The sequence below is a fragment of the Lasioglossum baleicum genome, chromosome 14, assembly GCF_051020765.1.
Source record: "Lasioglossum baleicum chromosome 14, iyLasBale1, whole genome shotgun sequence".
Classification (NCBI taxonomy): Eukaryota; Metazoa; Arthropoda; class Insecta; order Hymenoptera; family Halictidae; genus Lasioglossum; species Lasioglossum baleicum.
Genome location: NC_134942.1, coordinates 3,887,482 through 3,914,649, shown reverse-complemented (window position 1 = coordinate 3,914,649; position 27,168 = coordinate 3,887,482). Strand labels below are relative to the sequence as shown.

General features: G+C 49.4%; 1 protein-coding gene across 7 annotated transcripts in view; it reads left to right on the top strand.

Moving 5' to 3' along the window:
* LOC143215710 (uncharacterized) overlaps positions 1–27,168 on the top strand; it is a 137,141-nt gene that overhangs the window by 31,874 nt on the left and 78,099 nt on the right. For 4 of the 7 annotated variants that reach the window (XM_076438075.1, XM_076438079.1, XM_076438081.1 and 1 more), the window contains exon 2: positions 2,819–3,002. The exons of 2 other annotated variants lie outside the window; for them this stretch is intronic. The gene's annotated coding sequence lies outside the window, so the exon portion shown is untranslated. Of the gene's footprint in view, positions 1–924; positions 1,109–2,818; positions 3,003–27,168 lie in introns of those variants that run through there. One more of the 7 variants, XM_076438076.1, reaches the window with a different exon arrangement.

Here is a 27,168-nt window from a genome sequence, read left to right as displayed (position 1 = left end):
GGAGGGGATGATTGTCAAAACAGGGCTGCAAGACGCTACGAAAAATGTTCGTATTTATGGCACTATTTCCGCCGCTCTTCGAGCCGCCACCACCTTCCCTTCCCGTGCCTCCTTTTTCCACTCTCTTTCTCTCTCTCTTCGTCTCCTGGCCTGCCCACCCCCACTGGCCCCCTCCTTGTCTCGACTCGCGAAACCTACCGCCGTCTCCCCCCGCCGTTTCTTTTTTACTTCCTCCCTTCTGCCATCGTTTTCCAGAGTGCGCGCGGTCGTTCTTACTTTTCTTGCCTTTTCTCTTCTCCTCTGCTCACGCGGGAACACACCCCCACCATCGTGTCTTCCCGCGCCTCGCTTCTCCCACCGCCCCCTCCCTCCGCCGTCCCCCTATTATATCGTGTATTTTACCCTTTCTTCGGTCGCGTTCCCCACCACCGACGCGTTCCCCACTACCGGCAGCGACTCTCGTCGGCGGGAGTTCTGTTCTCACCCCTTCCTCCACCTCCTCCACCTCGTCCTCCTCTCCAACCACCTCCTCTTCCTACTGCCGCGCGCGGCCCCTTCTATCTCCGCGGCGCCACTTTAATGTTACATTAATAAAAAGCAACAATCAATATCTTCCCCGTAAAAAATTTTAATCTATAACAGAGAGAATTCCGCGGCCCCTCCCGCATATCTCCTACCACCCGGCCGCCTCTCGCGTTCTTCCTCGATCCTCGCCTCTTTCTCTCTCTCTCTCGTCGCGTTCTCTCCGTTCTGCCTCCCGCCCTCTTGAGGAAAGCGCCGCTACGAATCGTGGCGAGCCCTCAGTATCGTATCTAGGCTCTACCAGCACCCCGTGACACGCCGCGCGTAGAGTCACCGACGCGCGACACCCGTTCGTGCTCTTTCTATCTCTTTCTCTTTCTCTCTCTCTCTCTTTCTGCCTTTCCGCGTGTTGTCATTTCACTTTTCACACCGGGGCCGCGGGTTACGCAGCCACGCGAGAGCCACCTCACCCGCCGGGCCGCCCTTCGCGCTCTGTCGCTGTGCACGTGCCCTTTTCTCGCGCCCTTTCGAGCGCGCGCTCCCTTCAGCCCGCCACGCCGCCGCCCGTCTCGCCCACCGTATCTCTGTGAGTTTCTTTCTCCGCTCGCAGCGACTTGGACTTCTCTTTGTTTCATTCTTCGCGCTCTCTCTCTCTCTCTCTCGCTATCTGTCTCTCTTGTGCACACCAGTGGCACAACAAGCGTCACACACGCGCGACAGACAATTGTACGTGGGCGACGACCGGCACACGGAAGTCGAAAAAAAATGTGACCCGCGAGAATCGCGGGGGCGGATCGTGTTCGCTTTGGTTTTCGGGGAAACGCGTGTGCCCTCCTCGACCTGTCACCTCTCTCTCTCTCTCTCTATCGCATATGATTCCGACTGGTCACGCGCCACCACGAACCGATAGGCGAGCGCTCGATGAATAGCGTGCATTGTTCTTATCGTCTCGCGTGCATCCACGCTCGCCTCGTTGCTCTACGCGAACGGTAACGGAATAGAAAATTCACTCGGACCTCGGTGGACCGTGAAACTGCTGTCGGAAGGCCCTCGGAGGTAGGGGGCAGGGGGCGTGTCGGGGCATTGTCGTGGCCCGCGGGCTCTCTCGCGGAGATCGGTAGCCGGCGTGCCGTGCGCGCGGTGCGTTGGTCGCGCGAACGATCGCTGACCCCTGTTATCGTGGTGTTCGTCGAATTGTTTTTCCGCGAACGCGTTCGACTCCAATGTTAAATCCGAGGGGATGTGCGCGCGGACGACGACGCTGGAGGGGAGCGGGACGGGGAGGGTTCCGAGGGCCAGGGGAACCGAGGAACGACGAGAGATCGGGCAGCAACGTCTGAAATACCACGATCGCGCGCGCGTCTCGCTAGACCGATTCCACGGTTACGGTGTGTACATGTACACACGTATAGAGAGCCGAGAGAGCCTCGGAGGCCACGGGCTCCTCGACCTGCGTGTTTCTTCCCGGACAAAAGGGTACGAGTGTAGAGCGAGAGAAGACGAGCCGAGCGAAAAAGACAAGACCCACACCGGCTGGAAACCCGTGGTAGGGGGAGAAAAGGAACGCGAGCGAGAGAGCGAGAGAGAGAGAGAGAGAGAGAAAGAGCAGGAGGGGACAGAGTGAGCGAACTAGCGAGGGAGGAGGAGAAGGAGGAGGAGGAGGGGGGAGAAAGACGGAAATCGTGAAAGAGCGAGAACGGAAAAGGGAAGGGGGGAAACAGCGGTCTCGCGCATCTCTGCGCGCGACGAAGGCAGCCAGCCGAGCTTCTTCGGACCTGAAAGAGACTATAGTCGACTATTCGAACTTGTACACTATGTTTTATAGCGCATCTCGCCGCCGTTGACTCCGGGGCAAACCGTGTGCAGTCGTGTCATCGTCGTCGTCGTTCTCCGTCTCGGTTTTCCTCGCGCTCTTTCTCGCACCGCGCGGATAGATTACACCGTGAGAGTTCCTGAAATCGCTCGCTTGCTCACTCGTCGTCGTCGTCGTTGTTCTTGTCGTTTTCGTGGACACGCGCGCGCGAGGCAGAGACGACGACAACAGGGAGACAGAGACAGAGTAAGAGAGCGAGCGAGAGAGGGAGACAGAGGAGAGGCATCATCGGAGACGCGACAGTTCGAACGCGAGCGCGATCGAGACCAGTCGAATGTCTCCGTTCGATCCGCGTGGCGGACTCGCGAGCTACGTCGCAACGAGCTACATCGGCTTTTTTACGCGCGTGCTTTCGTAGAAAGTTCCTCTCTGTCCGGAGGTTGTGCCAAAGTGTGTCGAAACACTCGACTTGTTTCTTTGTAGTGCGGATCAAACTTGTGCCGACGACGCCGCAGCCGCAGCCGCAGCCGCAGCCGACAACGCCGACGCCGACGCCGTGCTGACTAAAAGTGATTCACACGTCCGGGGACTGCCGGTCGCGCGTTGATTCATCGTCCTCTCGCGGGAACCAAAGCGGGGAACCACACCGCGCGGAGAACAAACGCACGTACGTAAATCGTATTCCTGTTTAATCCTATCCGGCGTGGACACGACTAGACACACACAGGCCTAGCCTATCCAACTTCAACTGAACCACCCTGACGATCATGTAAACGCGCGACGACGACGACCCAGATCGCGGCCGTGGATCCATGGATCGAGATTACGCGGGGACGTGAAACTCTCCTCGTCGACCGGATGACATTGCATCGGCGGATCCGTCGCCCCTGGCCGTGCCACGCGTAGGTCAGGTTGGAAACCTGTGCGAACGTTTCCGCGACGCATGTTCCTCTTTCGCAGTCTGATGCGACGGTGTGTCCTCGTGTGTGCGCGCGCGCGAGCGAGCCACGCGTGCAAAGAGGACCCCGCTACGGTCTAGACCGGGATGAAACTGGTGAATAACACTTTTGTTGGTGTGAGAGAGAGAGAGAGAGAGAGACAGGGTGGGACGGATGTAAACGCGAGAACCAGACAGAGAAGGAAAGGGAAACGCGGCTCTCTCTCTGGTCGGCCAAGCGAGAGCGAGAGAAAGAAGGAGAGAGGAAAGGAGAGCACACGCGGCATGGTCGTAGCGTGGCTGGCAGAGCGTCGGAGTTCGTACGGGTGACTGAATGGAATGAGTAGTCCGTATGAGGCGCGGGGAGGGGTGCGGGTCCGACCAATCGAGTCCGTTGGTTTGTCAGGGGCGCGAAAGGAGGGGGACGAATCGACGGTGGAGGGGACCAGTTGGCGGACCTACACACGTGCGTTTGCAACCTACGGTACGCGTACGCTCGTTGCGTTCACGCAGGAACTCCGGTGCGGACCTACACCCGTCCCGCGGCGATGGGAACGATGATATCGTACCTCAATCAATGGACATCCTCGATCGATTATCTTTTCCCCCGTCTTCGAGTCGTAAACACGATTCCTCAACGTTCGTAGTCTCCTCTAACCCAGCTCTATATTCTCTCGAACCCGATCTATACGCTCGTCCAGGTTGTACACATGTATGCGTGTCGTGTATAGCAGTGTGCTCTCGAGGGATTGGTTTCTGTTGGCGCAGTGACTCGTCGGCTCGAGAGTTCGTCGATCCCATCGCTGGCACCGCGTGGTGCGTGGCTCATGCACGCACACACGTGCGGCCGCCTTGTTTATTCTGTCAGCTCGCGCTGTACGTGCCGCTCGTGGAAAACCAGCTGTGCGAATCGATCGGACGAAGATTCGATTTTTTGCCACCGCCTCGCGATCCTCCGCGCTGATAACCGAACACGTGACCTGGAAGCCGGCAGGCACTGTTCGCCATCTCACACGCCTCGGACACGACGGAGAACCCGTTTCGTTTAAATGCCGTCCTTTTTCAATTCTTATCCGGGCAGGCAGGTGGTCTCCCCCCCCCCCCCCCCCCGTTCGCTCGAACGACTGCGAAGCAAATCATTCCGCGATCCCGCGGAACTTTCGAACTTTCCTGCTTGCTGTAACCTCGGCGATCTTCGCCGTTCGGTCACACTGTTTCGAGAACTGGGTACTCTGACTCCAGATGGTCGTAGCTAGAGTCATTGTTGCTATCTTTGGACAAAGTGTCGTCAATATTAATGGTCCACCAAATGTTTGAGTTGTTCAAAGTGAAAAGAGTTTACATAATTGTATTCGTGCTGTCATTTTCAGCCACGGTGCCTTAGTTTACCAAGGCTCGAGCGAATTAACTCTTCTATAGCCAACCAAAATGTATACGTAGAGTATTTAAAACCTTTCGTATTTAACGTATATGCAGAAATTCTCATTTTAAGGCTTAATAATTAATATATCAGCGGAAGAATGGACATTCAGAGGGCTAGCAATTAATTTTGTCAAAAGTTTTTGGAGTATTTTATCTGGTTCTCGAGTCAGCCAGAAGATGCATATCGCTAATTGTTCGTAATCACGTGTGAACGTAACAGTTCATGAATACTAACGACCCGGATTGCGTACTATCCTCCTTTTTGCTAACAGGTTTTATGGATATTTAATGGGACACGAGGCGACGACAGTAAAAAGGAGGCTCGTGTCGAAACGCGAGTTGCACCAATCGGCGAACTTATTATCCGGACAGGAATATTGTGCACACAAGTTTCGAGACAGAGGAGGAAACCTACTCATCCACTTTTTTCGCTGTCCGAGTTGGATTAACTAGATCGCGTGATTCGCAACAAAGTTCTGCGGTATAGGCAGTCGTGTAACTTCCAGAAGAAGGTTCGACGAGTTATTGGGTCGCTGCGAGAGAGAGAGAGAGAGAGAGAGAGAGAGAAAGAGAGAGAGAGAGAGAGAGAGAGAGAGAAAAAGAGGTATCTCGACCTCTAGACGGATAAATGAAACCGGCGAAACAACCCCTTATTATTCGTCTTAACGTTACGATCCCCGCCCCTGTCGGTACTTTCGTTCGTCCCTAATTAACCCATTAACGCCGCGCGGCGAAGAAGTACATCCTGCATCTTCTGCAATCGTATCGTTTTATGCTCTGCGATTATCTGTCAGCGGGAAGCACGAAGTTTGATGTCGTTATTGTTCTTGCAAGCAGGTTCTAATTATGGTTGCTTGGTAATTTTATCTTCCGGTGGCTCTTCGGACAGTTGCGCTATTTTTTTCGCGGTTGCCTCCCTAAAATATAAATTGATAATCCAGCGAACTAAAAATGTCGATTCTAATAAAATCATCCAATTGTTGTAACATCGTCGCAGTTCTGTATTCGAGCACATGTTTATCATGAATGCTTAAATTAAGGATCGCGGGGCCGGGAGTGGAGTTTAATCGAATGTGCCGTAAGCGGAACACACGTCGATGGGAACTGGAACGCAAAGACGGAGGCCGGACGAATTTTTAGAACGGCTGGAAAGGACGTGGAACTGAACTGGAGCGGTTCTATTCTGGGCAGCATTTGACGGCGATCGTTGTTATCCTCATTAAGCACGGGCAGCTCGTGGCCGCGGGTAAAAGTGTAAAAGCCACGGGTCACTCGGGCGGGGAGGCAGAGAGAGAGAGAGAGAGTCGGGAGCCAACTAGATGTGTCCTCCTCACTCGAACACACACAGGGCTCTTCGGGATCTCCGGAGGAATGCTACGGGCAGATCGTAGAACCTGAACCCTTCGGCCACGCACGCCGTTCTGCACCGAAAACCTGTTGCATTTTAACACCGGCGTGCAGGCAGCCGATTCTTTGGAAATTCACCGGCCTCTGGTCTCCCTCCTCGCCCCGAGAAAATCTGTTTTGCCCGCGTTGACGTCACGTGTCGCTCGGTCGCCCGACGTTTTTATCGACTACAATGATTAACTTACTATGTAACGATGAATATGCAAACGAGACGCGGCACGGTGCGGCGCGACGGACAAGCACAAAACCAGAGAGAGAGAGAAAGAGAGATACACTCCTAACGAGGTGTAATCCCGTGTAATCCAGCAGACGCAACGCAGACGCGGACTTCTATAATCGAAACCCTCGAGCGGTGTCATAATTCATCGCTGGTGACCGGCTTTTTCGCCGAGCTCTTTCTTGCGATCCTCTGTTTTTCCACCGCCGCGAAAAAAAAACATTCTCTTAACTAGGCTCTTCTCGTAACCAGAAGGTTCCGCGAACGCAGAAAAACAACTCTAACCAGTCGATGCACCGTGCATAGGCTGCGCCAGTGCACTTGTCTATACACTGTGCACTATACTCTATACATACTCTACAGGGTGACAAGAAATAACGGAGTTAAACATTTCTTATTATAATTCTGTCAGACCGACGAACTTTGAAAAACCAAATGATAACAACCATAACATCGACCTTTAGTATTCATATATTTCAGAAGTTTCGAAGTGGCCACCCCTTGAGCCGATTCAGAGGCTCAAACGTGTTTTGAAATTTTCGGCTATGAGCCGCAGCTCTTCTGGTGTTATTCGGTCCCACACCCGGCGCAGAGATTTTTTCAGCGACTCGAAACTTTTATGGGGCTGAGCACAGGCCTGGCCTCGAAAATCGACCAAACGCTGGAGTTCATAGAGCTGAGATCCAGTGAGTACGGCGGCCATTCCGCAGATGTGATGAAACCTGGAAAATGGGATTTGCTACGGTTTTCGTGGATCAAGGAGTCAAAATCAACCAAGAAGTGTATCGACGGGACATTCTCGAAGCCGTCGTACTTCTGTGGGCCCAACAGCACCTCGGCGATCCGGAATGGACGTAACAGCAAGATTCCGCGCCGGACCACAGAGCGAAAACGACTCAGTAGTGGTGCAAAGCCCATTTTCCAGGTTTCATCACATCTGTGGAATGGCCGCCGTACTCACCGAATCTCAACCCGATGGACTACAGCGTGTGGTCGATTTTGGGGCCAGGGCCTGTGCTCGGTCCCATAAAAATTTGGAGTCATTGAAAAAATCTCTGTACCAGGAGTGGGACCGAATGACGCCAGAAGAGCTGCGGCCCATTGCCGAAAATTTCAAGACACGTTTGAACCTCTGTACCGGCGCAAAGGGTGGCCGTTTCGAAACTTCTTAGATATATGAATACTAAAGGTCCATGTTATGGTTGTTATTATTTGGTTTTTCAAAATTCGTCGATTTGACAGAATTATAATAAGAAATGATTAACTCCGTTATTTATTGTCACCCTGTATATGCACCAGTGTCTCCCAACGTGGGGTCCACTTCCCCACACAGGTACAATTTGATTGTTAAGGGGGGCAACTCAACAATTTCTTACTGATCTCTTCGTAAAACCTATCATGTAACCCTTAGAACTGGAACAGCGACTCTGAGGCGCTAAAAATGGTTGTATCATTACTCAAAATATTGTTTAAATCGGCCTGGCCAACACGCGGCCCGTCGCGCTGTTGAAACTTTTGTTTCTCGTTGTATGTGTACAAAAAATATTAAATAAATGAACATTTGCAGGTGTCATTGTTAAAATGCGCAAGTGCGACTACGAACTCCAGTTCTATATTTGATATCTTTGATATAATTGAGTTACAGTGCAACACAGAAATGAAACAAATCTTTGCGTCTTCATCAAAAATTAATTTCTATCATACAATACTTATATTACATCCGAGAGATATTCCAACCTAAGATATTTTGCACAACGAGTTGAAGATGAAATTTACAATGAGTTTAGCACGTGCTTAATTAACTGATGCCAATTTAGAAAACCAGCTAAGATGTGCAACGTCGAACATAAATGTAGATTTACAAAAATTAAGTGAAAGGAAGGATAAACAAATGTCTCATTAATTAAGACTCTTAATTATATTGAATCATAGTACATATAACAATGAAGTTTTATTCATTTTGTATTTGTATTATATTTTTTACAGCGGCCCGTTATCAAAGTGGCCCGTGAAGACATTTGGGTTGGCCAGGCCTGGTTTACATTATTAAATATATCGGCATCTAATCAACTAAAAAACGTTTGGGCATTATACGAAGTATTATACCAATTTGATATCCATAGAATTTCAGAAATCACAGGGAACGGAAATATTCTAGGTCGGAAGAAAAGCTTCGTTTTCAAGTTAAAATAGCTCCGAGGGCAAAGGGTTTAGTTTCTTCAGTGAACAATTCAATATTTGGCGCGAAAAAGGTTGGGAAACACTGTTCCATACCCTCGGCGAATGCGCTGTGATTTATCGCGGTAGGGATTCGCGCCAAGGAATAATAAAATTCCTATAAACGTATCTGTACAATTCCAATAATTGTGAATTCAAAAAGTTAGAACTCGTAAATAAAGTCAATAATTTAGTAGAACATGCATTAAGCAAAGTGTCACACCTTTTCCGGTATTACAAATTCAAACCAGTTCATTTTCTGTTCTCAAAAGAGCAGCTCCATTAACCTTCTTGTCGCAGAAGTAATGTGATCATTAACTGCTGACGCATCCTCGAGCCTCGAGCTAAAAATCAGCATCTATAGAAGAACGTTTATTGAATGTTGTAGTTTTAGAAGTTCGAAGCTCGAGGATGGCGAAGATAAGACGTAATAGAAATTCTAGTGGACGATCTAAACATTTTAAAAAATTCATTGCTGTCTCCACTGTTTGTGTTCGAACAATTCTAACAAAAAATTAATAGATTGCTGATAATTTTGCACCGTGTCGGAAAATATTTTCCGTTCACGTATCTCGCATATAAAACACCTCGGCTTCTCTTCTAGCTACATAATACTTCCGCAATTTTTCATCTATTACTGCTCGAAACTTATTCCTATCCAGCCGCCAGGAGGATCTCGAGATCACGGCGCACTAAAACGGAAAAGTTGCTATTCGCGGCCACAGTCAATCATACTTTCGTACCCCTCTACGAAACGTGAGCACGAGAAAGGAATTAGGATGAGGCACACAAATCTGCTAGTCTGAATGTACGTTCTCTCGAAACGAAATGTTTGATTGAACGTACGGTCCAAAGGGTTGAAGATCCGTCATTTAGAAGATGAATGTGCTCTGCGAAACGGTTAATTCGGAGTGCAAAAAGCAAGTATGGCCTAGAAAAGGATTATTGTACAAGACCTCCATAAATTTCTACAACATATAAAAAAATCATGAAAATGGTAGATAGCTGAGCAGGTTCACCGAACAGAGAAATGTCCTCGCGTGAATGAACGTTCTCTCGAAACGAAATGTTCGATTGAACGCAGGACCCGGAAGGATTGACGATACGTCAGTCACGAGAAGGTGAATATGCTGTGTAAGGGTTAATTTGGAGTGCAAAGAGCAAATATAATCTAGAAAAAGGTACAGAAAGAGAAGAGACATAAAAAGAAGAGAACTGTTCCCGTCTGAACGAACGTTCTTCCGAAACGTTGAGTCGAAAGGACAGGAAAGGGCGGTAGAGAGAGAGGAGTATCCACGTGTGCAGGGTCAAGGATCGAGAGGTTGGCTCTCGTTGGCGGTAAGGAATCGTCCTCGAGGGTGTATCTTAGCCGATATGGATTATCCGAGGCCATCCAGAGGGACTAGCCCGTGTTTGCGCGCGCGGTAGGGGCGAATAGGATCGTTTCACGCAGAGTTGCATAGAAGAGAGCACGGGGAATGGAAGGAGTGAGAGTCGATCGATCTCGAAGAGTTCATCCAAGAGTTGAACTATAGTCGCAAACAACGGCGACGGTGTTCGACTATGTACACACGTACACATGCACACACGTTCGCGTATGCGCGCGCGCTCGGCATCCTCGCTCGGAGAGAACGGGGTGACACGAATAATGCGAGAACAGGGTGCAACGTTCCGCGATTCATAGAATATTAAGCGGAATTCGAGCGGGGGCGGGCCAGTCCTCGGGATTTTTTCCGCGTTCGCCGATCCCAGACACGCGTTTCCGTGTTTCGGTTCGCGGAATCTTTCCGGATCGATACCCAACGTCGTCCCCCCACCCCCACCTCCTCCTTCTCCCACCCCCTCAAAAAAGGACGAAGGGGAGAGGCTACCGCGGCGCATAAACAAACGCTTATGCATGCTTATTAAATAATTCTGGATGCGCACGCGACGCGACGCGACGCGACGCGACTCGACGCTCTCTCGCCCATCCCGTTGGAACACCCGTTTGCGACACACACCACGATTTAAAAAGAACGACGCTCTCTGTGCTGTGCTCGTCGAGCGGTCGCGCGCGCGTTCATTGTAACGCGTACCGGCTCCTACGGGCCGCCTCTTTCTTATTTATAACGTGTCAATAGCGTATCGCGTTACTTCCGGCTGTTAACACCGATCAATAACGTGTCTTACTTTCACGACGAGCGGAGTCCGTTCCCGCGCGCACGCTTCGGCCTGAAATCGTTGCTCAATGAGGTCCCTCGCCGATCCCGTTGTCAACCGTTACCCCCACTTTCCTCGTCGCTTTTCGCTCGAGTATTTTTACACCGCGATAACAACGAGTTCCGTGAGAGATTCCGCGGATTGCTCCGTGGGGCACTGATTTGGCTCCCCCTTCAGATCGAGAGCGACGAAACCACGCCTACCGGGGACAGTTTGGGCACAGGGAGCAGCACTGTGGGCTTCCGAACTAGATTCTTACGGGATATAGACTGTCTAGGTCAAACAGAACACTGTCTTTGACTCTATCAAAGTCGAGAGCAAGGTAGTCACGCCTTTTCGGGTCACCTTGACTAGAGGGAACAAGAAGATTGTCCATCTTACAAGTTTGCCAGTGCTAAATTCTTAGGGGATGTAGACCTGAACGTCAGACAGAAGTTCGAATTGCTCCATGTAACACTGTATTGGTTTCATTAAAGTTGAGAACAATTAAACCACGACCTCCTGAGACCTTCTGAGATTGTGGTCCTTATTGCCAGATTCCTAGGGGATACAGACTGTTTCAATTAGGACTGAAGTCCGGATTTCTCCACGTGGCAATGTCTTGGCTCGATGAGAGCAACTAAACCACTCCTACATACAGCATTTTAATCGAAGACATTAAGGTTGCATGCATACTGTTCAAGTCAGAAAAATGCACAATCCACCCAGTGGGATGTTTTGTAGGTTCCATCGAAGCCGAGAGCACCTAAGCCACGCCTCCTCGAGGCTTCCTTCTAGCCACTCCCTTTACAGGAATCAAGACAGATAGTCTTTCATCGGTTTCGAAATGAAGAATATCTTGGTTTTAGCGAGTCTTCAGGAGCAAAGAACGCAGTCTAGACCGTCCAGCTGTTTACAAAGCGACTTCAGCGTGCGAGCAGCGACCCGATTCGATGCGGGATCGCTGGGAGAACCCCAAAGCAAACTTCCGCCGCCATTAAGAACGAGCCTCGGGCCCGGCTCTGCTCGAACTTCGCAGCCACGGAATGTCTGGCTCGCCGGATCGCGCCGCCGGAAGTTCCCGCACTCTTTCCCGCTCTGGAGCTTTGAACTCGGGGCGGCGCGGCGCGGGCCGGGAGAGGAGCGTGTGGCTCGCCCGGTACGCGATACTCTGTAGATTCTGAAAAGGACGGCTCGGTTGAACGCGCATAGAAGTCGCAGTAGAGCCAGGCCGGCGGACTAGCCCCGGAGAGGATCGCGGGTTTGACCGACGACGTGTAGGACGTGGCCTAGTCAGCTCATCCACCCCCGGGGGAGGTAGATGAAGACGCGCCGCTCCTGAACGAGAGCTCGAGCGATAGAGAGCATATATTTTCGTAATACCACAGGCCATTTATATTTGGACGAAGTCAAATCTTCCTGTTCTGGACGTTGTTGAAATCGTAATGAGGGTTCGCGCGCATAAATAGAGACCGCCGTTTCCGACCGGTCTGCCATGTGTCCTTATTGTCTTGCTCCCCTACCGACTAGCCGGCGCGGCGATCTCCCCTCGAGCCATGCTTATAAAGCCACACCGGAGCTGCTGCTGCTGCTGCCGTTACGGAATTAGTATCAGCTGGAAGCTCCGTTTCGCGGAGGATCGCGCACCGATCCTCCCAAGGACTTACACAGAAAATAAATAAGATTGAATTCCGGTTAGGACCCGTGAAGGGTCGAAGGTTAGCGGATCTAGATCGAGAGATCTTCGCGATGGTTCTGTTCGCGGCGTACACCGGTGGTTAGCCCCGATGATACGGGCCGCGATGCACGCGCGTCCTGCGGCGTTGTATATCCGGCGAAACACCATAGGAGAGCCAGGACAACGAGGAGTTAGAACGACGGTAGGAGGAGGAGGAGGAGAAGAAGACGGAGGAGAAGGACAGAGGCGAACGATGGTGGCGTCGGTGGTGGTGGCGGCGGCGGTGGTGGAGGATGGGAGATTTTACAAAAAGCCAGGCAGAGCGGCCCCTTTCGTCGCGCGGCCGCTAGGCGGCCGGGGGTGGGCGGGGGAGAGCGACAAGCGGGGGCTTGGGGAGAGGGCGGACGACCTCGACGATGATACGACAAAAAATCAGATGCACGGCCATTGGCTGTTCTCAATTCGAATTATTGGCTTCCCCGGTCGCCGTTCGTCAGAGCCTCCCCGACCTTCTCGATACTCTCTTTCTCTCTCTTTTTCCCCTGTTCTCTTTTCCTCCGGCCTCTCCTACCACTTTCCACCGCCGACGCCGCCGACACCGCCACCGCCGACACCGCCACCGCCATCTCCTCCGTCGAGCCTCCACCCGCTCTCTCCCCCTTCGGGAATGGGCGCCGGCGAGAAGGGCCGAAAAAACTTCGAAAAAAAATCCAATTTCGTTGCCATGGTGACCGGCGTGCGTTGACTTTGATAAAGATCCCCCGAACGAGCCACCTCCGCTTCGCTCTTCTCTCTCTCTCATTCCCCCTCTCTCTCTCTCTCTCTCTCTCTCTCTCTCTCTCTCTCTCTCTATCTGTGTATATGCCTCCTCCGCCTCGTTCTCCTCGTCCTCTTCATTCTCCACCTCCTCCACGGCTCTCCGCGTCTCATCCTCCTTCTACTCCACCTCCTCCTCTTCCTCCTCCGACTGCTAGCTGGTTGGTACCCTTCGCCACGACGCCCCGTTGCTTTCGCAGTTCCTCCGATTGTACGCACGCTCTTTTCTCTCTGCGGTGGCCCCGCACTCTTTCTCTCTGTCTCCGGGTGCCTCTCGTTCCCCTGTTTTGTGTGGGTGCGCTTGCTCGGCAGCGCTCGCCACCGAACACCGGCGTTACTCCTCGCGAGCACAGGGGGCACAGCCCCCGCCCAGGGGGCAAGGGTTGCCGCGGTTTTCGGTTGACCCACATCGAGAGGCAGGCCGGCCGAGACACCTACGGACCTGCCGCACTCTTCCACTGCTTTTTTTGTTCCTCCAGGCATCAACTATCGGCCAGCAAATTTTCATTTATGCCCCTCGAAGGAGAAGACGATCTCCTTTTTCGTAAATGTATAATATCCGCAGTCTACTCATCTCAGCAGCATCAGTGTTCTTCATCTTCGACCCCCTGATGAAGCTACATTCAGTATACGTGGTCTGTCCATGGACATCCGATCTTTGCGTATATCTTCGTTCCTAAGTGGCCTAAGGCGGATAGCGCATGTTCATATTACAGACGACCTTGTAATAAGTGGCCTGCCCATGCAACAAATCTCGATACGCAGTTTTGAACGTGTGAAACTTGGGCATTCTTGTTCGGAAACCATTGGTATGATCCCCGTACAGTCTTGATCCAGCTCCTTGTGACTTCTTGCTGTTCCCAAACACGAAAAAACCTCTCAAAGGACAAAGATTTGCGAACGTAGAAGCAATAAAACGGAACACAGTTGTTCGCTATCCCTAAAGATGATTTTAAGGAGTGTTTCCGTCAGTGGAAGGATCGCTGGAACATAGTTGTGGCTTCTAACGAACTTTGAAGGGGACGTCATTGATATCAACCAGGAATGATACTTCCACCCGCTACAGCACAAGGTCAGATACTTCCCGGATAGACCACGTATATTATTTTCTCCGTAACGCGATAGCGATGTACCCTAATTCGACCAGGACACGATTGCGAAATCCTGAACAGTATCTCCCCTCGTTTCTCTGTCTTCGTCCAATCCTATTTCGCGGATCCATTTCGTAGAAAAAGCACACACCCGCCAGTGTGTCCCGAGTGTCGCGCCGGACAATAAAGGCGACGCCTATGTCTAGCCGCAAGACACAACGCTCCGCGAGATGCAGCGTATAAATTGCTCTCTCTCTCTCTCTCTTTCTCTCCCTCCGTCCCCCGCGATACACAACGTCCCGGGAAACGCAGTTACGCCCCGGACTTTCGAATCTCTTTCAGACGCTTAGTCACGCCGGACGCTTTAAAACGCGACGCTTATTGAGCCGATCGACTGCACTTAATGCCCGGCCGGATTGGCAACGTTATCGCCGGCCTGGCCGACAGACAACGACGCCTATGGCGGACCCCGCGCAACACATCGCATTCCGAGATAATATAAATCGTACCTACGATATGCATTATGGTAGATGGACGGCACTCGGCCGCTCCAAATGTGCTCCAGACACTTCAGACGTCTGCCTCTGCCGTATAGGGTGGCCCGAAAGTAACCGGCCCCTCTCTGCGAACCTCTCTGTCCTCACACGAGGCTACCTAACGATTCTGCTCGACTCTGTCATTCTGCTTGATTCAACTACTCGTACGATATAATATCAAGAAGCTGGCAAGGTTCACGTATTTATGATCACGCTTATTTATTCATGGAAATTGAGTGCATCGGAGTATGTTTTTGCTGAAGAGCAAGAAAATGTAAATAGGTGTCGTGCTACAGTTTCCTCGTGCTGTAATACAACACGGATTTTTGTTGAAACAAGCAAACTGTGAATGCAAGTGGCCCCATAGAGCCCTGCCGCGGCTCCTCCGAGCGAAAACGCAGCCGACCACGCCTTCTCAAGGCCAACTAGCCACGCCCCCACGAGAAAACGTTTCTAATCGCTGGTCCTGCTCGCCTAGCTAAATCCTGTCGACACCGGACTATCGAAATAGGGAATTTCGTTTCTCCTTAGCCCGAACGATCGTCCGCCCGTTCCATCGGAATGCTCGAAGACGCGAGAGAAGAAACGGAGAGGAACGTCGGCGTGTGTGTGACTCATTCTTCTAAACGGCTGTGTGTCTCTCTGCTGGTAGCACATCTCGCGGGATTGATAAGCGTGGTTCCGGCGCAGGTCGACGCCAATGCGTTCCCGCGATCACGTAACGAGCCTTATGTAGAAATCAAAGTTGCTCGGGTTTCTCGTCCCCGTTAGCCCTCTCGCGGATGAGAAACGGCCCCGGCGTTGCTGCCGGCAGATGCGTCTTCCTAATACGATTCCGTGTATGCGACCGCGAACTTGTATGCGGGGCTCGCTCTCGAGCCTTCCCGAGTGTATATTCTTGAGCGAGCGAGCGAGCGTGGGCGTGCGCTGCTACGGGGGAAAAGAAGAAGCGCGCGGGGCGGGGCGGAGGGACGCGAGGGGGGTGGCCCGCGTCTCTCTTTCTCTCCGGCGCGGCGGCGGCGGCGGCGGCGGCGGCGGGTCTGATTTTTATTTCGGAAAACTTTTTTAATAAAAAAGTTAGCCGCGCCACCCCAAGCCACACAAGCGGACCGGCCTCCTCGCCTACCCGGTTATACGGCCAGGTGTATTCTATATAGGAGAGACCCGGCGAGAAAGGGAGAAGAAGGAGAGAGGGGGGCGGGAGAGCACAACCTAGCCACGGGACCTCGCATTAAAAGTTTCGCGGCGCTCACGATATTTCATAACTTTCTTGTATTTCGAAAAACGTGCAGCCAACGCGCTCCAGTCGGATCCAGACGAGCTACCAGGAACTTGCAAGAGAGAAGGAGAGAGAGAGAGAGAGAGAGAGACCATCGGCACGCAAATTGCATTGCGCGCCACCGATCAAACGGAAAAGATCACCGGCCGTGTCTCCTCTCGACTTCTCTGGCCAGTTTGCATGCATTTCTGCACCGAGATCCTACTTCGCGCCTCCGATCCTGCCCCCCTTTAAGGCGCCCCCTTGTGTTTCTCCCTTTCCGTCTCGCTCGGCCTTCAGCTCCTTTGTTTCTCCTTCTCCCTCCCGTCCCCCCTTCCCTTCCACCTTTATTGTGTTTCCTTCGCTTCCGACCGGTCGTTTCTTCTTCGTGTTGTTCTTCTTCTTCTTCTTGTTGTTCGCTTCCATGACGCTCTGCTAGGATACGGGTCGCGGCGAACGCTTCGCGGCGCTTCGATCGGCCGTTTCCCTTCAGGAAAACGTGCTGGAATCTCGTTCACGATTGCGCGAATAATCAGAAACGACCCGCGGCTGCCACTTTGCGTCGCACTCTCTGCAAATAGCTTTTTTGCATTCCCGCATTTTTCGACCGCCGAGCGAACCCGATGCAATTGATACCGCGCCTTTCGTTACGTTTATTGGAACGGGATGGGAAATAGCTATGGCTAGTATTTTCATGCAAAATCATATTTTGCAATACCAGAAAATTCCATATAGCAGAATTTAGAAGTGTTATTACATTATTTTCAATCTATAAAATGTATTAAAAGGGGAGACTTATTTTTCTCGAGTTTTGCAGAATTCTGGTAATTTTTATTTTGTATAAAAATCCGCAATAGTAATATTTTTACTTATGTTTATTATTAGACTGCGGATTTTATACTTTTATGGCAAAAATGGGTGTGTACAATTTCAAACAGTGAACCTATGGAAAAGATTGAAGGCCATCAGTGTACGAGTTCCACGTTAATGAGATAATTAAAAGAAGAAAGAAATTTTTATTTGGCTCCGGTGTGTTGCAATCATTTTTTATTTTGCATAAAGAGCCGCAGTCTATTTATTATAAATGTATAAAACCCGCAATCTTGTAATAATTGATTAAATGAGAAAAGGCAATTAGTAGATCAAATTTTCGAACCCATTCACAAAGTTCAGACGTGTTGGAACACTCGATACAAATCGTTGAATGGCTGAAAAATGCACGTGCAGAAGATTGCAATTTTCGGAAAATAACAGGAACTGCTATTAGCACTCTATAGCAAATTTTTAGTTTCATTTGGCCAGTTCGCAGCGTTGAGAACACCGTTTCTATAACCGGTTCCCGCGAATTGTTCCTCGAACGCGATCAACGCCGTGTATACCGGATTTTCGTAATCAGGCCATTTTATTATATACTCTCCTACAAGTAATAATGAAAAGCGACGGAAAAGTACTGTCGTTGTCTCCGGCCTGGAAGTTTAATTACCCGATTAAAAGTTCCTATTAGACGAAGTTATTCGTAATCACATGTTCCACGATAAAGTTTATCTACATCAAACTTTTCCGGATTACTGCGACGAGCGTCGAACGATTTTCCCATGCTTTAGCTGGACTAAATCTTTACTAGCGTATAACCGTAAACCGGCGTATAAAATTATTATAACCCTGCCGCGGTCCTCGGCTCGGTTATGCATTCGAAATGGCGTTGGAAAGGAGGATCGCGCGTACAGTGGCCGGCAAAAGTTACTCGCTCGATCTTCTACCTTGTGTTGCGGATTTTCCGAAGAAAATTTCCTGTACAACCACAGTGCTATGCATACGATCTCATAGTGCTTTACAGTGTCGCGAATGCGACTCGAAACAAAAGCTATATTCTTTTCTGATCGATAGTAAGCACAGTGCTCACAGGAAGTGATTAATACTGCGAGTTTTATTCATTTTTAGAACGAGTCGGTACAATTTAGAAGACTAAATTCTTTTAAGAATGTATAATTTTTCAGAGTTCTCCGAATTGGACAGAGACTTTCTGGAATTAAGAATTTATACCTAGCTTAATGAAGCGATTAAAAAATCATGCACCAGCTTTGTGCAAAATAAAAATTTCCCACATAATTGCAAGAAACAGGAACCAGGTGGAAATTTATATCTAGCTTAATGAAGCGATTAGAGAAAGAATTACGCGTCTACTCGGTTCCCGTTCCTTGTAATTGCTGTATGAATTTTTATTTGGTGATTCAAATCGTTACAGCAATCGTAAGTGGCGAGCTGGTACAGTGAAGAGGGAGTGTCGAACTGCGGAATCGAATTGATACCGTGTGAAAGGTGCCTAAAAATGCAACAAAGTCGATTCGATTCGGAGATCCTCTTAACTCGCCGGTTCACGTGTGTCGACAGGATCGTTGCACCAGTTCGCATCGCAATTTCCCAATGACAAACGACGCTATCGTCCCCGGTGCAAAAAGGCCAGCAATGAACCGTGCATGGCAGACTCGAACACGCGAGGTTCTCGAAAAATCCGCAAGCGGGCTCGGGCCGATCTAATTCAACGAAATGACGCGACTGCGACCGTCTGGCCGGTCCGGTGCAGCCGAGTGCAGTGACAGCTGCATACAGCCAGCTCCTCGTATTCCCATCAGTCGTGTTAAGACGCTCTCAACGTCGATGGTGCTCGTGCCCGCGAGATTCTGCCCGGTCATTCGCATTCGCGTAGCAGGAAAATAAATTGCCCGGCGAATCTTGATTCGTTCGCCTATAGAAGCGACTTCGGACAATGCTCTCTGTTTCTTTATTTCTCTCTCTTTCTCTCTCTTGCCCCTCCTCCAGTCGCGCGAAATTTGCCTTAATTGAAAGCACCGCGTATCTCGCGCCCGTTTCGCACAGCGCAGCCGGTTTCGCGCACGCTCGCTATACCCCGCGCGCGTTTTTCGAACGCGTTCCACGACCATCGGAAGCTTCTCACCGGGGTGAGAGATGTTCGTTTCTCATTTCCGATCCGATCTTGGCTCGGAAAATCTCTCGTAGATCCCGGGGAAACGCGATCCAGGTCATCGCACGTGTAATCTACAATCTACGTAGGCCCGCGGTATTCGATACTTTTTCGATATTTCAGCCGGTTATCGGAAAACCGTTAACATCCTGCTGCAGCCGTACATTGAATATCGAATTTTTCTCGGCGAACGACCGCTCTCACCGAGCCGTCCCCCCTTCACCGTCCCTCTCGGCCCGCGCGATTGTTAATTCCGAGCGGAATTAGCTCGCGGATAATCTTATTCGCGGGAATCGTCTCGAGGAAAACTTCGCGATCCTCGGAGATTGCGGGCCGCCAGGCGATTCCAGTTTCCACGGGAACCACGGGAAAAGGAAACACTCCGGAGAGAGGTGGTTTAACCCATTTGCATCGTTCGGAAAAAGAAGAAATAATCGGCAATCCGTTTTCTATTTGATTTAGGGAGGAACGTTTCGAGTAGTAAAACGAGGATTTATATTTCAGTGATTTTCGATTTACGCGGAGATAGAGTCTCGGGAATTGGGAACGTCTCATCAGGGATTGTAAGGGAACTGACAGAGATATTAATGCACAGGGCGTTTCACCAGATATTAGTTGATTTGCGTCATTGTTATTTTGATGGAGATTGAAATATTTGAAAATGAACGTGACGTGTGCAACATCGTGTGACGTCGACCACGCAGAAGCAATCTGGCAATCCGTCATCGTCCCAGAAGGGTTAATAATCTTGCCGACGTAATTGGAGCATTTAGAACGATATTTCCCGTTGAGGAAAGGTCGAAGGATGCGATTCGACGAAAGTCGTTTTCGGCGTCGCGTGGTCGATGAATTATAAAAATGGCAATACGGTAAAAGGCTACTAAAAATATCAGCAGGCTCGCTGAAAATATTTGTGACGTACGTACATGTAGAACATGTTCGAAGTGCGAGCAGGAAACTCATTTTCTGAATCTCGAAATCAATTATTCTTTCCATTAAACATTTCTTTGCATACAATTCGGAGTGCCATTTCGCAGACGAGGTCAGGCATTACGCAAAAAGGTCATCCTGACACGAAATACACAAAAAAGAAAAATACATTGTTGTACAAATTGTACTTCTCCTGCTAACATGCACATTTTAAAATTCAGACAAATAATCTCATCATCGAGGTATTTGCTTTATCAATATTTTTAGGTGAAGAATTTTCATGCTTAGTTTGGAGCAATGCCTCTCGAGCGTACCCTCGCCCTTCTGTGCTTCCCTGTGCCCTTCTGTCCCTTCAGATCCCCCTTGATAGTGCCCCATCCGATGCAACTTCGATTCGGAATGACGGGGTGCCGATGAATCGTCCTCGGCCAGGTCGAGCCCACGTTTCGTGCGTGAGTTTCACGGGGCCGTGGTCTCACCCTCTCAATTTCGATGCGTCTACCTGTGGACTCGCTATCCTGGGCTCTCTCTCTCTCTCTCTCGTCTTTCCCTTTTTTGCGATAGCCCCGGCATTGGGAGTCATGGGAGTCATGGGAGTAAGCACGGAGAGAAGGAGCTCGCTCGCGCGACGCCGTTCAGGAATTCCGCCGAACAAAAAACAGCCTGCTAGCCTTCGAGCTTGGGAAAATCGGCCGTTCCCCGTCTCGTCCCATCCCCGTCCTGTCTCGGCCAGAAACTGGATTTCGAGCTGTCCGAGCCTCCCAAAGAGACACCCCCGGCCCTTTTCGTCGTCTCCACCCCCCTCGTTTTTGAACGATCCGATAGGATCCTGAATTTCGAAGGGTCCGAGAAAGTACGGCCAGAGTCGCAGGAAGGTGCACGAAATTCGCAGCTACGATACACCATAGCAACCCCTTGGCAATCCTTCTTGGTCACCCCTTTTGTAGACTCCTCGGAAAGATCTCAGACTGAGTCCACTAAATATCAACGTTTCTTGCTTCGTTCATTCTACGCTCTGGCAACCCTTTCCCTGACTGAAGGTGGTGTGAGCCAAAATCTCAAACAAATTGATCTTTTTGCTTTTTATGCATCACATCGATTCATTCATGCCGATGATAATTAGTTATTAATGTCCAAACAATTGGATCCTCCTCAATAACTGTTATCGATGAAGAAAAACTGTTTTGATTGCTCAAAGCAGTTATCGATGAGAAAAGTTCATTTCGATCGCTGATAACAGTTATCGATGAGAGAAGTCCATTTATAGCAAAATTAAGTAGATGAAAATGCAAAATTGTTGAAAAGTTTGACAAGTTCAAGATGTCAATAGATTATTTCTCCTTTATTAAAATCATTAAGGGAAGAAGTAACATTGAATTTAGTATTTCCTGCAATCGATGCGATCGAAATAAATTTCTCTCACCGACAACTGTTATGAGTAGACTGCGGATCTTTATGCAAAATAAAAAATGTTTGCATTGATTGCAAGACACAGGAGTGAAATAAAAATTTCTTTCTTCTTTTAATTATCTAATTAAGCTGAAACCAATACGCTGACGTCTTTAAATCTTTTTAATATATCCACTTCTTTAAATTGTGCTTACCCATTTTTGTCATAAATGCATAAAATCCGCAGTCAAGTTATGAGCGTCCGAAATAAATTTCTCTCATTAATAACTGTTATAAGTGATCGAAAAGAATTTCTCTCAACAATAACATTTACCAACAAGAGAACAAATTTTCGGTTACTTATAATCCTTATTTGCAACCAATACGATTTTAGTCGATGAAATACTTGTTACACTATGACTTTTTTCTTTTTGGTTATAACAATTATGGCCCCTGGTCGCTACTCTTAAAAAATTCTAGAATGTAGACTACCTTATGGATGTATCGTTGCAATCTCAATATGTATTCCATTTCTCCTCAATACTCAAAACCTGCCATTATGAACCCTTAAAAAGTTCTAGAATGTATATAGAAGCAATCTTCATAATACCAGAGGGAGCACAATGACTCGTAAAAGCGGTTTTCTGCAAAGTTATTCAGCAGATCAGCGTATTCCGCTGCGAATCTCGGAAGGCTTGTTACAATTGTCACAATAAAAATCGAGCTGGACTACTTCGATCGTTTGGTGGTTCCATTCCCAAGCCTGACCTGCCTACGTGCTCAGTCGGCTAGCGATCTATACAAATATGAATTATGAACGGAGCGCCGGTTAATTCCTGCTCAGAGCTGCATCGAGCCGGTTCCCTTTTTCTCTCTCTCTCTCTCTATCTGTTACATTTATTTCCAGGAAGCCCGTTATCGAACCTATGCTACATATTACGGGTTAGCTGAAATCCGATCGGAATTGCAACATCGTGCGCCGTTTCCCGAATCGAGCAGCAAGCGAACGGCGCGGCGTCGTGTGCCGTTCCTTGCGTTCTCGCGCGCGCGGTGGGAACGCGTTTGGAAGAAGAAGAGGAGGACAGGGTAGAGTAGGATAAACTGTGTAAAAAAGTGGCGCGCGTATCGACCGCGGGAAAATTGGAGCTAAAAAGCTGCGGCTCGGTGTGTACCCTGAACTCTCTTTCTTTCTCTCCCACTATGTTTCTCTATTCGCTCTTTCCTCTGTTCTTTCCTCTGGCTTCTGTCTTCATTTCTCGCGGCAGCGTTCGGGTTCCACGCGTGTTAGGAAGCTAACGGAAGTTTTTCTGGCCGGTCGCGTTGCGTATGAGTTAACGGTGAAGTTCTAACGCGTCCTCTCTTATCGTAACAGATTTATCGATTCAACCTTGTTCACGTGCACGGTGTTCCGTTTTTGCGGGAACGAATCCGTTCATCTCTCTCTCTCCCTCTGGCTCTCTCAATTCGCAATCGGGCAAACGGGCCGGCGTTAAGCAAACTTCCAATTTGTTCACGGTATTAGAATTATAAACAACGGCCGCGCGTGATCTGTAATTACGTCGACGCGGCCAATTTACGCGAGCTCCGCAACATTCTCGGGCCGCGCAGCCACGCATCCCGGTTAATTACCGGCTAGCAACTTTATTCCGCGATTCTTAGCCACGCTTCGTCGCACGGGGCTCGAAATCCTCGATGCAACTCTCCGAACACAACCCCCGACGATCTTTCCCGGCGATACAACCATTCAATTCTCAACGTAGCTCGATGCCACGAAACAGCACCCCTGAAAAATCGATCTGTTCGCTCTTTGTGAACTGTGCGGATAGAAGCTTGGCAGCTGACGGGCCCGTTTAACTGTCTCTGGAAGAGTTATCGTGGCAAGGGTCGACAAACCGATGGAGAAGTTATGTATGAGCCGCTCTTGCAGGCCAAACCAATTAACACAATTAGATAAAACGCGAGATAAAAAGCGCCGCGAGGTGTACGTATTAATTCGTAAACGTTTCTTCGCGAATATGTTGATCGTTCGAGAACGATTGAAACACATTTGTCCATCTGAAACGAGCTTCGTGTTTTTGTTCTGTACGTGTACCTCTTCTTACAAATTATATCTATGTGTCAATATAACGAGGAGAAGTTGATTCATTCTGGGAGCAACGCATTCATTTGCACACCTAATAAATGGCAAGTCAAATTGTTCAAACATGTCCACTGAAAATGAACTTGATCGTTCTAGTATTATCGATGCGAAGAATATGAATTTAATCAATGACGCTGCTGGGATGAATATTCAATTATCGGTGCAAGAAAACATTTTCTTGTTGTCGAAGTAAAATACATAATAGAGATGCTGTCCTTATTTTCGCCCTTGAAAGTTTCATTGATGTTTGGAAGTGACTTGTTTAAACATTCATTAACGTCGCCGAGAATATCGAATTTCTAGTTTTGTCGCCCTTGAAAATTGTGTCGATCTGGGAGCTGATCGAAGCGCGTTGAGAAATTCGTCGATCGAGGATGTAGGGCAGGCGGCTCGCGAAGGAACGGAACAGCCGCGCGTCTCGATTGTGGCTCGAAACGCCTTTGAATCGATAAAAGACAGCCCTAAACCCGGAGAACGCCGGATCGGGGTCATTTATGACTGTACTAGTTTCTCGGTGTAGTCGTGCCGCGGTGGAGAGAAAAAAAAATCACAATGTATCCTGCCCCCTCGTTCTTCTACCCTCGATCGCGTACCCGCGGCTGGATACCGGTTCTCCCGAACCCCTAGTTTTTCTACCCCTATCGGTCGCCCAAGGGAGAACATGATGTGGAGAGTCGTATGACCTCGATGTGTGCATCGTCGCGAGGCGAGAGGGCTGATCCTCGAGTGCACTGGAAAACCAGAGCTGTGTAATAAAGTTTCTCTCCGGTCCGTCGTTTCTTTAATTACTCTATCAGAGGCGATGAATTCCAGCCGAGTGGCAAAACCGACCGAGGCAAGTTATCTCTCTTGTCGAGCGTCGTTGACACCGGGATTGACATTGGCTTAGGAGCGACATCAAGTAAATGTTACAGGGGGAATGTTTGTCCAATAATTGTTCGGCTGACACACGGCGCGCTGGTTGGTCTAGCTTTCCGGTTTAACTGGGACACAGATCGCATCGGGAACTTTCTTAAATAATCCAGATCGCTCGAATCGCTTGAATACGTCAAGCCTCTTTAGAGGCTAGCTCCCCCCGGACATCTGAACTATTCGAAGCGTTGCATAAAGTGTTCGATGAGACAAGTCATGATTTAATGACACGCCAGTTCCTCTTTTTCACGTTCGTCGACGGAACGAACCGCCGAGCCTGGAACAGGCTTGCATTAATTATTCGAGTAGGAATAAAAGTAGCACCGAGAACACAAATCCGTGTCATAATTTCACGGCGCTCTAGCAACCTCGCTGTACAATCCTGATAGGCGGATGTCGATCGCGGTGCGACCAGATAAACTCTGGACTAATAGGTTTAATAATGAATCGAGGGATAGGCTACACGCTCTAGATAAACACAGAAGTCATTTTGAAGTCTCGCCTGCCTAGAGAAGATTTGTGACTGCTATAACATGGTCACAGAAGTATTCGGAATATTCGAATGAGCTCAAGAATGAACTCGCTGATTTCCGGAAGATTTTGAGAACATGGCAAGAGCGGTGTACGTGGTCTGTCCGGAAAGTATCCCACCTGTGGTTGTATCTTCGTTCCTAAATGGTCTAAGGCGGAAACGAACATAACTGATTGAACACACTTTAAATCAGAATAACTTTTTTATGAATTGACCAAATGACTTCAACCTCTTTGTAAGGCTAGAAAAATATATTTTGAAAAAACGCATTTGGCCGGAATTGCGAAAAAAATAGTAAAAATTGATTTTTACTACTTCTATTGGTCAACTCGTATAAATGATATACGCTCTGAAAATTTCATTGAAATTGGTTAATTGGTTTACGAATTATAAACGATCAAAAATGGTAAAACTTGCCACTTTATGATGCACTACAAATTACCACTTTTGATCGTTCATAATTCGTAAACGAATTAACCATTTCCAATGAAATTTTCAGAGCGTGTATAATTTATACGAGTTGACCAAAAAAAAAGTAGTAAAAATCAATTTTTACTATTTTTTTCGCAATTCCGGCCAAATGCGTTTTTTCAAAATATATTTTTCTAGCCTTACAAAGAGATTGAAGTCGTTTGGTCCATTCATAAAAAAGCTATTCTGGTTTAAAGTATGTTGAATCAGTTATGCTCGTTAGTGTAGCTCCTTGTGACTTCAGGTTGTTTGGCAGAATGTTAAAACCTCTCAAAGGACAAAGATTTGAGAACGTAGAAGCAATATATAAAACAGGCAGTTGTTCGCTATCCCTAAAGATGATTCCAAGGAGTGTATGTTTCCGTAAGTGGGTGGATCGCTGGAAGAAAGTTGTGGCTTCTAACGGACGATACTTTGAAGGGGACACCATTGATATCAACCAGGAATGACGCTTCCATCCGCTACAGCACAAGGTCGGATACTTTCCGGACAGACCACGTACGTCTTACTTCATCTACGGGACGACGTGGATAAACTGAGAGCGGTAGAGGGTCAAGGGTACAGTGGTCGCGAGGTATCAGGTCCGTGGTAGCGAAAGGGTTAATGGAGGGCCTAAAGCATCGGAATCTTTCGGGTGTTCGGGGAACCGTCTGGAGGAATGGAGAGGACTGGTAGAGGAGAAGAGATTGTAACGGAAAGAGAAGGGGGGGGGGTAAAGGCGAAGGTTGCGAGGAAGAGGAGGCCAGGCGATCGTGCAGAAGAGAGAGTTGGCGCGGTAGCCGGGCACGGTACGAGATCCGTCCAGTTAGGACAGGTCATGTCACGGCACGCTCGAGGATTCATGCCTCCTTTGGGCGCTTTTCAAGTGGATCTCGTTCGCAGCCGTCGCGACGAGTGGCTCGGTGCCGGGCGCGCGAGCCTCGGCAAGCCTCGAAGAGCCTCGAAAGTCGAGGAATCCCGCGGACAAAGAGCGCGGTGGCACAGAGCTGCGTGGCTCTCTTGCTCTTTCGCTGTTTCGCTCTTTCTGCGAGCAGGGTCTCTCCTCTCTCTCCATGCCCTTCCCATCTCTCTCACTCTCTCTTTCCTGAGGTTCTCTTTTTGCTCGGTCTTTTCCCTTCGGGTATACGGGTCTCGGCGCGGCTTCGCTCCGCGACGAGAGAGACGAAGGAATCCGTAAAAAGAGAGGAATGCAACGCGGGGTGGCCGTACGTCATCCTGTCCGCGTCGGAGGGACGACCGGACACCCTCCGCCCTTCGTTGCTGCCGCCCGGAGAACCCTAGCCTCGACTCTCGCCGAGAATTTCGCCGAAACGCGTTTGATCTCCGAAAACACCGGGAATCCGCGCAAAGAATCGTGAACCGCGCCGGGGGATTTTCGAGAGTGTGTCCCCTCCTCTCCCGGCTACCCCCGGGGTTCGATCGATCACGGTGGCAGGATACCTGGATCCTGGATCCTTTTTTCGAACGGAGATCGTGTTGCGTTCGCTGCTCTCCCCCACTCTCTGACCCCGGTACTTTCGAGGAATCGAGGATCACGTGTGCGGCGCAGGACCAAGTGAAAGGACGCGCGGTTTCTGTACACTTTTGCCGTTCGACGATCGGTTGAAGTAATTAGGGGATAATTACCGGGTTCGACCACACCGGCGAGAGCTTAGCCTGGTCGGTCTCTCTCTCTCTCTCTCTCTCTCTCTCTCTCTCTCTCTCTCTCTCTCTCTCTCT